Source organism: Lycorma delicatula, chromosome 2 (assembly GCF_047948215.1).
Source record: "Lycorma delicatula isolate Av1 chromosome 2, ASM4794821v1, whole genome shotgun sequence".
NCBI classification, from domain to species: domain Eukaryota; kingdom Metazoa; phylum Arthropoda; class Insecta; order Hemiptera; family Fulgoridae; genus Lycorma; species Lycorma delicatula.
The window spans coordinates 48,188,971-48,203,158 of NC_134456.1; the positions used below are offsets into that span (position 1 = coordinate 48,188,971).

At 28.6% G+C, this 14,188-nt stretch overlaps 1 protein-coding gene across 4 annotated transcripts in view; it reads right to left on the reverse strand.

The window, feature by feature from the left end:
* The window catches only part of LOC142318776 (coiled-coil domain-containing protein AGAP005037), a 1,329,051-nt gene that overhangs the window by 505,844 nt on the left and 809,019 nt on the right, over nt 1–14,188 (reverse strand). The window lies entirely within an intron of this gene.

The following is a 14,188-nucleotide window of genomic DNA, read 5'->3' on the forward strand; positions in this document are numbered from 1 at the left end:
GTAACAAAATAGATGAAACTTCTTCTAATTTAAAAATAAAATAAATAACAAATATAAAAAAGCTGATTTACAATGAAATTTAAGATAAGGTAGTTCTAAAGTAAAATTTATGTTTTAAGATTATTTTATTCAACTACTGCCATATTATTATTTATAAATTAAACAATAGTTAAAATATAATAGAGATAGTTTATAGGATAAGTTATCACTGAGAAAGGAGCCTTTAATGCAAAAGAGGAATCAGGGTCTATTATATTGCGGGTAGGAGGTTATGGCATGAAGCCATTCAATAGCACCCCTTTTAACTGTCAACTTCCAGCATATATTCTGACCAAAAATAATAAAGTTGATTTCCTTTCGTATTAAAAACAGATATGGAATGAAAGCGAATGATTTCTCATATAAATAATATAACTATTTTAAATACTAATAAACATAACAACTTTTTTCTGATATTACAATATCACAGTAATAGTATTTTTCAATATTATGTTTATTTCTAAACTATATATCTTCTTCAATAATTCTCTTTAAAAAAATACCATTCTGTAAATACAAATGTTAATAAAACTACTTACTAAAAATAAATAATTAAAACATGATTATAATTAATAAAAAAAAAATGACATTCATCAATTAGCATGATGAAATGCAATGACAATGTTTAAAAGTAAAAAAAAATATAAAGTAACTCATCTTCAAAATACTTGGAATTTTTCATTCAAAACACCTTTTCAAAGCTAATCGTACAGCTCTTTTACTAGGAAATTTATATATTACGATTAAATTGGATATATTATATGGTGCCCTCTTAAATTGATTCTTAAACCTTTCATTATAATTTTCAACTAACTATTTTAATTAGAAATTTGGTAATCTTAATTTCAAGTATTCCAATTATTAATTTTAATTTCAAGTAATTCCAATTATTTGTTCTTGCTTTCTTTTACTTAGAAATAATAATATTGATGTCAGAAAGTACTTCTCCGGTATATATATTTGGAATCTAAAGGACACAGCTGATACAGCCCAACTTTTTCCAAACAGGATGGTAATTCAGATGGTACATTATCAATTCCTATTGTTTATTATTTAAATGTTTCAGAGCACTAACAATTTCTCACTGTAGTATAGAGTGTTCCCAGGAATCAAATTAACTTCTGTTTTTTCTAGTGCCTGATCAAATAATTACACAACAACCTCTCTGCAGTCTCTTTTATTGTATTTCTAAATAAGGAATACATTAAAAAAGGTTTTCTCCATTTCAATATCCTTTCTTACCTTAATCATTTCCTACTGAATCTACTTTGGCAATAACTTCTAGACTTGAACGTATCGTTTGTTTAAATTTGAAACTTCAAATTATTACTGTTAAACTATCAATATCTTGTCTTTCACATGTAATTTTTTTAAGTTTCTAAAACTTCAACATGTTTCATCAATTGTGGTCAGAATCAATGTTTTCTCTTGAATATGTTTACAGTTTATAATTGGGTTTCAAAATTTCTCCTTACTCATTTTATTTCCTCCTTCAACATGTTTCATCATCAATTGTGGTCAGAATCAATGTTTGCTCTTGAATATGTTTACAGTTTATAATTGGGTTTCAAAATTTCTCCTTACTCATTTTATTTCCTACTTCAAATTTGTATAATTATCTAAAATATTAAGACACTGTAGCTGTTTGAAAAAAGAAGGTAATCTATTTCTTCATATATTTTCTGTTTGGTTCAATTCATTTAAAATAAAATCAAACTTTACTGATTTTTATTTGAAGCACCTTATATAAAAAGCTACAATTGTTATCATTATCAAATAATTATTATGCTTACATATATTCCTGTTTGAAATATCATATCTTTGGGATCTCTAAAAAACAGACTTTTTAGGATCAGGCTGTCAGAATTACTGTTTTGCACCCGTAAGTATGAATCATGCAGACCAGTATTTAGATAATTAAAAAAGTTAACTTATCCTTGCATTTATACTTACGAACATGGAATCTTTGCTAAAAAATAGTAGTCACTTATTCTTAAAAAAAATTCCTTTTGGCACACAGGAAGGCAGAGAGGTAGATTTCATCAGTAATAAGTAGATGATAAAAAGATTTCCACCTTAAAGTTAAGAAAACTTAAAATTTACTATATACGACAATGGTTGTATGTGAAAAAAAGTTTCACATATTTATTATACAACAAGCCCCATCTTCTTATAATTCCAGCAACATTTTGATCATCCCTTGCGGTAAGGGTTGGTCATATCAAAAATTGATTCAGACAAAAGTTTTAGGTAATGTTTAGAGGACAAACGGCTACTTTAAACCAATTCGATACTGTGCCTATTAACGGAGGTATGACTTTTTTCACTCCCTGGGCTAATGGTTAGTTATATCAAAAAGCTTTATTTTAATAAGTTTTAGGCCCTTATCAAGAGAATAGTAGGAACTTTAAGTGAATTCAATATTTTAGCTAATAAGAAAGTTATAGCTTTATTTTGTTTTTACGAAAAATCCCCCTTTCCATTCCCATGGTTTGATTTTGGCCGTTAATGAACTTGACCAAGGTTTTGAGACAAGTTATTTTTAAGGAAAAATTTCAGAGTGATTGTCGGAAAATTACAGCAGTTATCGTGTCCACAAGAAAGTGAAATATATATATAAACTTTTGAACTGATGCTGGTTTTGGGGTCTGGGGGGATGTGAAATGGGAAGATATGTCAAAATTTTCCAGAAGTCAAATCATGGTACCAATTACAATAGGTAGCTTTCTTATGAAATCTACCCAATATATCAATTATCTACTTTCATCAATCAGACAACAGAGCTATTTTTATTTACTATATTCAATATTTACCTTGAATTTATTTAATGTCTTTATATTTTTAACAATTAATGTGTCCTTTAATAATATCTATGTTTTTATTTTATAATTAATTTTTATTTTATGATGCTGCTCTGATAAAGATTTTACCACAACTTCCTTTAATCATCCAGACAAATGCTGGAGCAACCCTTTTTTTATCCACGGAGTAGCATATCTACTGATGAATGATGTGATTTATATAATATATTATTATGAACCGATTCGAATACAGGATTTATTAATTTATGAACAGAATGTTTTACCTGAAAAGATATCATATGCCAAAGAAGGAAAGAGTATGATAAATACAGTTCCTTAGAAAGTAAAGGTCTTGTTTTCAACTATTTAAAATATATAAAATGTAAACTCCGGTACGCTTTAAGCTTTACATAAGGTTAGACAACCGATTATTAATCAATGCTCTCAGCTAGTGAAAGGGCTGTTTCCCATTTCACTAATCCTGCAGTATGCCTATATCTCAATTTTTGGTGGTAACATACTCATATTCACTTTAAGAGAAAAAAACTTATCACAATAAATTAAGTGACATTTGTCTATCTCTAAAAATAAAATTGTATTGTTTAAGAGATTATGCACTTTTAAGAGAGTAGTTAATCAACCAAAAAAAAAAAACAACTTTAAAAAAAATGATAAAACTTGTACTATAAAAGGTATTAATTTATAAATTGTGCTAGTTTATCTAATGTTAATTCTAAAATTAAGTTCTTCTTAAGTCCTTAAGAGTAATAAATGAATGTTTAGGAAAATTTGGAAAAAATTATTATTGTTATTCATTCGGCTAACTGATGACAATAAAAAAATCAATTACAAGATTAATGGGATAAAAATTTTACACTGACTGAGATTCTGAAAAAAATTATGTTTAGCTAGACATACAATAAGCAATAAGAGACAACAATGTTTTTACTGAATAGGGAAAACCTAATATTTATACTTATGAAAATAACTATTTACCCTGATTAATACAAACGCTTACCCATGCTTCTTTATTTCTTACATAAAAAGCGATCAACCCAAAATAGTAATCATTCAAGAAACAGACTAAACATTTACTTCAGAATGATCAACCTACTTTCCTGATCGCCAACTTGGCAACTATTCAAATATTTTACTTAACATTTCTAAACTGAAATGAAAATCAATCAAACAAAATTGTTTATTCAATATAAACTCATAGTTCAATCAACTCATTTATTGTTTTGTTTAATGTTATTTTTTAGGATACTAAATTCTTCAAAACGTTAAAATAGTCTCAAATAAAGATATAAAAAAAGTGAAAATAATAACATCAATCCAGGTAGAAGTGACAGAAATCAATAACTGAAAACAGTATAGTTTACAAATAAACGATTAAGGAAAATGGTTTTTCATATTCTAATGCAAAAATAAATCAAGGCTTTTTTTATATTTCAAATGAAGTTTATTAAACCAAATATACATAATCTATTGACCAATTTTTGAGGTAAAATTATAATCCCACCACTGTAGAACTGTATTTTCTGAACAAAAAACTGTGATATGATTTTCTCTTTTGAAACCACCTTTTTTTTTAAGAGAGTTCTGTAGAGTCTGAGACAAACATTAGCCTGACTGGGCAAGGTCAGGACTATATGGTGGATACATCAAAACATCCTAGCCAAACTCTCTTAATTTTGTACACGTCACCAAAGATGTGTGGGATCTGGTGCTGTGATGGAAAATGGCAACTTTCCTATTCATCAATTCTGGTTGCTTCATGTAATCTTTCCAGTTGTTGTCAGTAGAAGTAAAAATCAATCATTTGACCAGGCAGCAGCAGCAGCTCATAGGGAACAATTCCTTTCCGATCCCATCACATTTCCTTTCTGATCCCATCACATAGCATTATTTTTCTTGACATTAATCCTGGCTTTGTCAACGTTTGCAGAGCTTCACCTCGCTTGGAATATGATCTCTTCGATATATTATTGTCCTACACGATCTATTTTTCATTTTCTGTAAAAGCAATTTCAAAGAATGTTTCAATTTCATCCGATTTTAACAATGATTCACAGATGGAAATTCAATCCATTAAGTTTTTCATTGTTAAATCATGTGGTACCCGAACATCAAGTCTCTTTTTGTATCCAGCTTTCTTCAGATTGTTTAAAATTGTTTTGTGACTCATGTTTAATTCATTACTGATGTCACAACTGTTGATGTGCCAGTCTGCTCAATTTTTTCCACGATTTCATCAGCTTTTTCAATTGTTGACGATTAAACTGAAGTTTATCATTGACATCAAAATTTCGAGCATGACAATGCTTGAACCAGCTTTGTGATACACGTACTATGATACCGCATCATCTCAGTAAACATCACAAATTGTTTTAGCATTCTTCCCCTTTTTTGTAATAAAATTTCAAAATGTAGTGAATTTTTCTTTATTTTCACTCAGTTTCAAGACATAATTTTACTTTAAAAAAATAAACTAATATATTCATAACCTTTCTAAAAATACTCAGTGATATATTGCCTTTCAAAAGCATGCAAGTTTTGACAAATTTGATTAATATTACCAGATTTCTGTGATTCTAAAATCATGCATATTAAAAATATATTATCAATCTATATAATTTAAACAATATGTATATATTTTAATGTAATATAATTTATACATATATACAATAATACATGGAATGAAGAGTAATACATCCTGACCTAAGGGGAAGACATGATGATTCCAGTCACCACACCAACCCCTCCATTCATAGCCCTGATGGGCTTTACTGGAAGTCATCTTTTAAACCCTTTAAACTTGCTAACAAAACACAGTCATCAGTTTGGCCTCTGTCAGGATGCCATCAGTGCAAATGCCTTGGCAGTGTATTTACATCAGTGTAAATTTCCATCAGTGTATTTACACAACTTATTATCACCTTCGTATGGGCTCTTCCAACCACAACTACCTACCATAACTTACAACTCTCAATTATCAAATTAACTAATTCACTGAAGCGCAATCCCTACACCTTCCTTTAACACTGAAGTTTCACATAAAATTCTTTCTGTATCTAACTTCAATTAGACTGTGTGGTGAGATTGATAATTGAGTCTTTAAACACCAAAAGTACTATCCTCATACCAACAAAACAAGTTCAATGAAATCTTATTAGAAGATTTCAATGATTTTATTATATTGCACCACTTACAATAATCTTTGTTACTGATAATATATTTGTAAAGCATTTGAGCTATAAGCAGCAACTAATCATATAGTTTTCTTTGAGAGAAATGATATTCATTAAACAGCTGTGTGGTGAACTATTTACACCGTCTCTGAATAGTTTATCCTCTCCTTTTTTTACAGATTTTTTTTGGCCATCAACCCACTTCTCAGAAAGTATTCAGTATCCATTGTAATATATTTATTACATTTTTAAAAGCTGAATATACATTATACTACAATTGTCAAAAACAGAATATGAATTAAGACAATTTACTAATTGCCAATTTACAATATTGGCTAACAGCTATGGCTAATGACTGTAGCTGTTGATGGCTGCTTTTGATAATAATACAGTTTTAATAACAATATTGAAATTTTTTAGCAGTTTGCAACATAATTTGGTGTTTAGTCCAGAGAAAACAATAATGATATTGTTCAAGGAAGACTAACTGTTACACAACGACCTTGTGTATCAATGGCAGGTCATTGAATTAGGCTTGCCCCGCTGCAGAAGTATCTAGATGTTTCTTTGATGAGAATCTTCGATTCCAGGAGTACTTTAGACGATATAAGATTACACTTATTAATCCTTCCGTTTATGCACCCATGATTCCAAAACATATTTATGTAACATTGTAGCCTACATACTAATGATATGTAAAAACCAAAACACTGCTATAAAAAAAACAAAATAATGACAGCAATAAACTGCTATCTACACAACAAACATCAGTAGGATTTAGGAGTATTATTTAATATAAATTAACAGTTACTTAATGATATATTCAAAATATTTAGATTCTATTAAAATGTAGCACAATTCAACTATCATATCTCAATTCAAGAGCAGTATAGTTCTTTTATTAATACTTATTCAGAGAGTAATTTAAGATTTAATTGTAAGCAATGAAATTCTAATATATATGTACATAAATTAAATGCAGTATCACAGCTGGCAATTCTAACAGCAATGATATCTGAAGGAACTTTATTCAGGTCACTAAACTTAGTAATCAGTTAAGTTAACAATGATGAAAGAGAGAGGAAGAGCAAATGAGAGATGGTCTACAAGATGAATGAATCATTAGTTTGTGACCTACAGATGTTTTAATAAAATTTTTTGGCAAGTGATGGATAAAACACAATGATGGAACAGTCCACTAAACTATAACTGTTTGTTTATGAAGCAGCATAAAGTTACTTTAAAGAAAAGATCATCAAAGCTTTAAACAGTATGAACTACTAGAAAACATAATTTCTACAGACAGCTCAATTTCTCTGTCACAATAAAGTAATTTATAAATTTTTTTTAAACTTATTTGCTGCAATTTTAATTGAAATTTAACGTTTAATTCACACTTAAAATGTATCCTTACTTAACATAAATAAATTATATTTGTATTAAAACGTGTACAACAGTTACTACTGTTTAAATAGCAAAATTCACACACAGATAACTTTATCATAAATTGTTTATGAAAAAAATATGACCTGAAGTTTTTGATTTTTGTTTTGAAAGATGAAGACAATAATATGTTCTAGTTCTTATGTAAATGTTAAATAAAATCTTAATTATTTGATAATAATGAGTCATTTGCACACAAAAATATGATAATAACACCGCCTATATACAATTAGTTCATTATTTTATGGTTTCTATTAACTTAAATATATTCTTACAATTATTTAGACAAAACTTATCACTACTTCTAATTTTATTTTTAAATGCCTTGATAGTAAAGAAAGAGAATATGCAGATTATAATTAAAGATTCTTCATTAAATATAAACAAGAAGAAAAACTCCACCATAATTGGTTCATATACTCTAACTTTATGCAAAATAAATAAGCTACACAAAAGATATTGAACAGATCCATTAAAAATAAAAATAAATAATAACAAACTTAATACTTTGAAAACTACTTTTTCCAAATTTTTTATTATTTATGCAGAGGAGGTAAGAGATTTGGGAGAATTTCTAGTCTAATGTCTTTTACACCAATTATTTTTGTTTCTCTTGCGTTAACAAGTTATGCCAGATTACAGTTACCGTATTCATTTTTTTATGGATGATAAGTAATGAATTTATTTTTATTAGCATATGAAAAATACAGGTCTGACTGAGATTCGTATCTAGAACCTTCTAAATAAAAGGTAGAGAAGCTACCACTCTGCTATGGCAGTCAGCAATGTCAACTAGAGGGCAATAGCTGCATAAAATACAAATGATTATTCATCTGCCCATTTAATAATCACATCCAATCTCATTTAAACTTGATGTACATATTAGAAACAGCCTATCAACATGGATTAGAACATAAACTTAATAACACAAGAAATTACAAAATGATAAAAGACAAAAAATAAAATAGTAAATAGAATATATTTTATTTTTCTTGATTTATATCGAATTCAAAGTATTAGAATAACAGATTTAATATACAAGTAACTGTAGCTTTAAAACAAAGAATCATAATTGTTTTTTCATACAAAATGAAATGTAACATCACAAAGTCAGTTTTCTTCTTTTTCTGTTATTAATTTACCATTTTTTTTTTTTTTTTTTTTTTTTATTTTTTTTATAAAATCGTTTGGATTTTATTACTAGATAATTAAAAAAAACTATTACATTTTTAATAAATTTAAAAACATTCTCAATATAAAAATTTGACTTCATATTATTTCATACACAAAATAATTATGATAAATTGAAATAAAATTACAATGAGATAAATGCTCAAGAATTATTTCCAAACATAAATCTAAAACTAGATGGAAATGTTGATTATTAAACAATCATCATTAATAAATACTAACGAATTAGTGTAGAAAACATAAACACAAAACAAAAATTAAAAAAACAGCACAGAGTTGCAGAAATGGCAAAGCCAGGGAAGTTATCCAATTCTTGTACACTGAGGATTATCATCAACAGAATACTACTTAGGAGGAAAATTAAATACAAGATTAAAGTGTGAAGGTATGCAAGTAAGATTTATGTAGATTATTTCTTGTCTCTCTTTTGACTAATTGTAACCAAAATTAAATGGCATCAATGACCAAGAAATTATCCTAACACATAATCATCTATTTAGTACAATAATGTGTCTTTGAATTCAGAAACCACCCAAAAAGAAGATTTTTGCCCATCGACCTGTTACGGCGGTTCAAATGAGACTAAAAATTTTGAGATATGGGCTGGGCCACTATAATCAATTGAGACCAAAATTAAATAGCATCAATGCCCCATATACAAAAATCACCATCTGAAATTTCAACTGATTAAGTCCATCCAGTCTGCAGAACTCAAGCTAAAATAGCCAAAATATAGCATGCATGTTCGTATAACTTCCGGAATCTTTCATTGCGAAAATGTATTTTTTTTGTAGGTCATGAAATATCAAGATATACAAAAACCCTGACATATAGTTTTGACAAATATACTTTTGTTTGTGTAATATATATATATACACGAGGGTTATTCTTTTTTCAAGGTCCGATCGGTCCCGAAATAAATACCCGCGCAAAAATCGGATGAACCTTTGCGCATATGTATTGCGCAGCGTCTCTAGTATGGCCTTCAATCACGCCGCATCACTTCGTTTAGGTCTGAACACGCAGCTAGCACGTCAACATGTCTACAACAATAGCATCTCCCACCAGGTGTGAAGTGCGTGCGGTGATTCGATTTCTTCAGGCTGAGGGGTGTACTACAGCTGAAATTCATCGACGAATAAGTAATGTGTACGGTGAAACTTCAATGAGTGACAGCAAAGTGCGACAATCGTGCAGGAACTTTAAAGCAGGACGTGTTCATGATGCAGGCGAGGAGGGAAGGAAGCGAGTGTCAACCGATGATCTCGTTGAGCGAGTAGATGAGGCAATTCGAGAAAATCGTCGGTTCACAATTTCTGTATTGAGTGATTCGTTTCCTGAAATTTCAAGGTCAGCTCTCTACACCATTGCGAGTGAGAGACTTCAGTACCGCAAACTGTGTGCGAGATGGGTTCCCAAGATGCTGTCCGATCATCACAAAACAATGAAAATGGACGCCTCCCTAACGTTTCTCCAGCGCTACCACAATGAAGGAGAAAGGTTTTTGAACAAAATTGTCACAGGGGACGAGACATGGGTCCATTTCGAAACTGAAGAACAATCCAAACAGTGGATGCATTCTCATTCTCCCAATAAATCAAAGAAGTTCAAGCGAACCTTCTCCAACAGCGGAATGGAGTTCTCTTGGTGGAATTCATGGAACGTGACACGACCATCACTGCAGCCTCATACTACGTGACTCTTCAATGTCTACGAAGAGTAATTCAGAATAAGCGGAGAGGAATGTTGTCATCAGGCATTGTCTTTCTCCATGACAATGCTCGGCCGCACACTGCAGCTGTAACAAAGAAGCTCCTGCAGCGTTTTCGTTGGGAAGTGTTTGATCACCCACCATACAGTCCGGACTTGGCTCCATCCGATTTTCACCTCTTTGCTCACATGAAACGCTGGCTAGGAGGACAACATTTTGGCACAGACATCGAGCTGCAGACCAACGTAGAAACATGGCTGAAAACACAGGCGGCTCCGTTCTATGACGAGGGTATTGGAAAGTTGGTACCATGCTACGACAAATGTGTAAATCGGAGTGGCGACTATGTAGAGAAATAGCGTAAATATGTAAGTACTTGTTACAAATAAAAAAAAATTATTTTTATTGAGGTATTAATTTCGTAACCGATCGGACCTTGAAAAAAAATAACCCTCGTGTATATACAGTGTAACTATATAGCCAAGAAAGTAAAAACATTATTGATAAATAAAGCCAATTTCAATTGAGCAGTGATAATTTCCATCCTTAGACATGGAATTTTTCATAAGTTACAAAAATTTCTATTCCATACTTCCTTAAATAAGCTTTGAGAGTATGTGGCAAATTAATTAGAATAAAAAATGATAATACGTTATTAAGATGAGTATTCTAAATATGTTTATACAAAATAATAATAGAAACAAAAATTAACCAAACAATGTTAAAAATATCACTTCAAAAGTCGATACTACAAGTATCGAAATATGTATATTAATCCAAAATACTTATTTTGATAGTATTTATTTATATTTATCCAAAATATTTACATTAATGGCATTATCTAACTACATCATCGTTTAATAAAGATAGAAGATGAATATCTAATTGTCTTTTAGAATTTAAAATAACTATTATATTTTTTTACTAGACGTTTTCTACCTTTTATAACAGTATATTTTGTTTAAAAAGTGGTGATATTAGTACTGATGTTGAACATTTATCATATCTGTTTTTCTTGAGAAAAATTTTTATTTTATCCTAACCTATAAAAGAAGTTTCAAACCTTTTTTTATTCTGATCATTATATATAATAATTAGATAGATCATATCAAGAATAAGTAGATGTACTAATCTATAAATTAAAAAAAATTCTACTGCATTTACCTGGATGGATCAAAAAAAACTTTGGTAAAATCCATAATCAGAGCAAATATCACAAAATGCACACTTAATCATAAAAACAAAATATAGATATGATTAAGGTTACATTATTTATTATTTATTTAATAACAAATTGAAACATGAAGAAACAAAAAATAAATATATATCTACAAAATAGATAACAATTCAGAAGTTCTTAATAAAAAATTTATTTGAACACATATTTATTTAGTATATTGAACAAAGATGTAGAACAATCAGAGTTTTTAAAATTTCATTAATTAGTATTACTTAGAAATTCATCAACAAAGCAATATTGTTCCTGTAAAAGAAAATTTCTTAATTGCATTTTAAATAAATTAGTGAGAAGAGTTTTTAAATGGTTTGGTAATTTATTAAAAAAGTTAATGAAAGCATACTAAGGCCCTTCTCGTAAGCTGAAAGTGATGCTAAGTTAGATGGAAACAGTTCTATTACCAAGTTAGGTAGAATGAACACTGTTATTTTTTAAGAATAAGTGACTATTATTTTAAGCAAAGGTTATAGATTCATAAATATAAATATAAGGATAAGTTAAAATTTGTAATTTAATAAAAATCAGTCGACACAATTTACACTTCAGAGCATCAAAAAATGATTCGACATATTCTTGAATTTTGAAAACTCTTTCCGAGTTTTTAAAGGAGCCCCAAGAGATGATAAATATTATTATACTTCAGATGAGAGAATATGAAATAAATATTTAATAAGATGGTCGGTCTGAGTGGGATATTAAATGGTTTAGAGTACATTTAAGTTACCCTTTCATTTTCAACCAGAATTCTCCGCTTCGGAGAAGTCTAAGCGATCATTTAATTTTTTTTTATTACATGAAAACCAATTGATTTTTTTATCTTTGATAAGTACTGCGTTTTTTCTTTTAAATTACGTATTAAAAGAAAAATAATAAAAACATTTATAAAAACATTTTATTTTATTATATATATATTATTATTTTAATTTATTTTTAATATTACTTTTATAATTGTTTATTTATTTTGAACCTTCATTTCTGTATTTATACTTACTTTTATTAATTTCCCTGCATTTACAGATGATGGGGTTTATCAAAATGAACATCTAGTTACAGAATATGTTTTGTTGACAGCTCATGTTTTTTCTTTTTGCAATTTATCTATTTGAAATTTTTAACATTATTTTTCAGTAAATCAGGGAGATAGTATTTTAACTATTAACAAAGAGATAAGAGTATATTTTTAAATTAAATAAAAAAATATCAATACACATTTTATTCAAAAACACTGTCATTTGACCTGTGTTATTAATTATTACATTTATGTCAGGAAATGTTTCTAACAAAGGGTGGAATGTATGGGAATTTTTTACTTTTTATATGTTTAATATGTAAACGAAGATTATATTAATAACATAACAGAAAAACAAAAAGATAAAATAAGAAAAATCTATAAAAAGTCTAAAAGAAAAAAGTAATTTACAACTATTATCAATAAGTTAGTTAAATTAAAGCTCCATCAAAATTAGCAAGGTTAGATAAATGTAAGCTTTTTATTTAATTTATAACATCAATTTCAACCGTTATTATTTAAAAAAATAATAATATTATATTGTTATTGTTATTATTATACTTCAAACACATTCATTTTGTTAGGATGAAATGCTTAAACTCACAAAAAAATTTCAGAATTTCACTAGGTTAAACCAAACACCAGATTAGAACCGTCATGCTAATCTTCATGGTTAAACTTATTTTCATTTAAGTTAAGGTTAGTTTTAATTTTTAACGTTAAACTTATAATCCCTATATTGTTTACTGCTTTTATTCTATTAAGTTGAATAATAAATTTAGTGTGAATCCACCCAAGAAAAAACATTCTCTTGACTTTTAACACAAAAATCATCAACAAATAACCTGTGATAAAAGAACTAGGAAATTGTTTTAAAATGATATATTTACCTTAAAATAAAATTTTTAAGACAGTACGTTACCGCTCTACATTAAAATTTCAAGTAAAATAAAAAAAAAGATTTGTTATCTCAGTGTATTTCTTAATAAGCTACCGCCTGTTGAACTATTGTCATCATTTACCTAATTTATCATATTCATTCATAATAATTTATCATTCAATAATATTTTCACAGTGTCTACTCATTTCCTATGTTTTTTTTTCTTTTATTACATGTTGAATGCAATTTTTCCAAGCATTTGTATCTACTCTAATAACACCTTCTATCAATAAATCTTTACCACTTAATGTTGTGTTAATACTCCCTTATGTCTTTGATTCATGCTATCGGATCAAAATTGCAATGGCATAGAGAAAGACGCAACGATACAATTTTTTTGATTTTGCTATTTCATCTACTTGATGATGAATATATTTTGAACTAATTTTACTATTTTTAAAAGTTTTACTTCTAACATGTCTTTGGTGTACACAGTTTTAATCATTGGCAATATCCGATTTTCGCGTCGAGGTGTTTGGAGTTTTTTCAGTTTTCAGGCAATGGTATGGAACACTATCTTTTACCATGACAGATCATTCAGCAACCACTGATAAAACTGTCACAATTCATTTCATCGTTACTCTTGGGAAGATCTTTCATACCCATACGCCACCGTTGAAAACCCC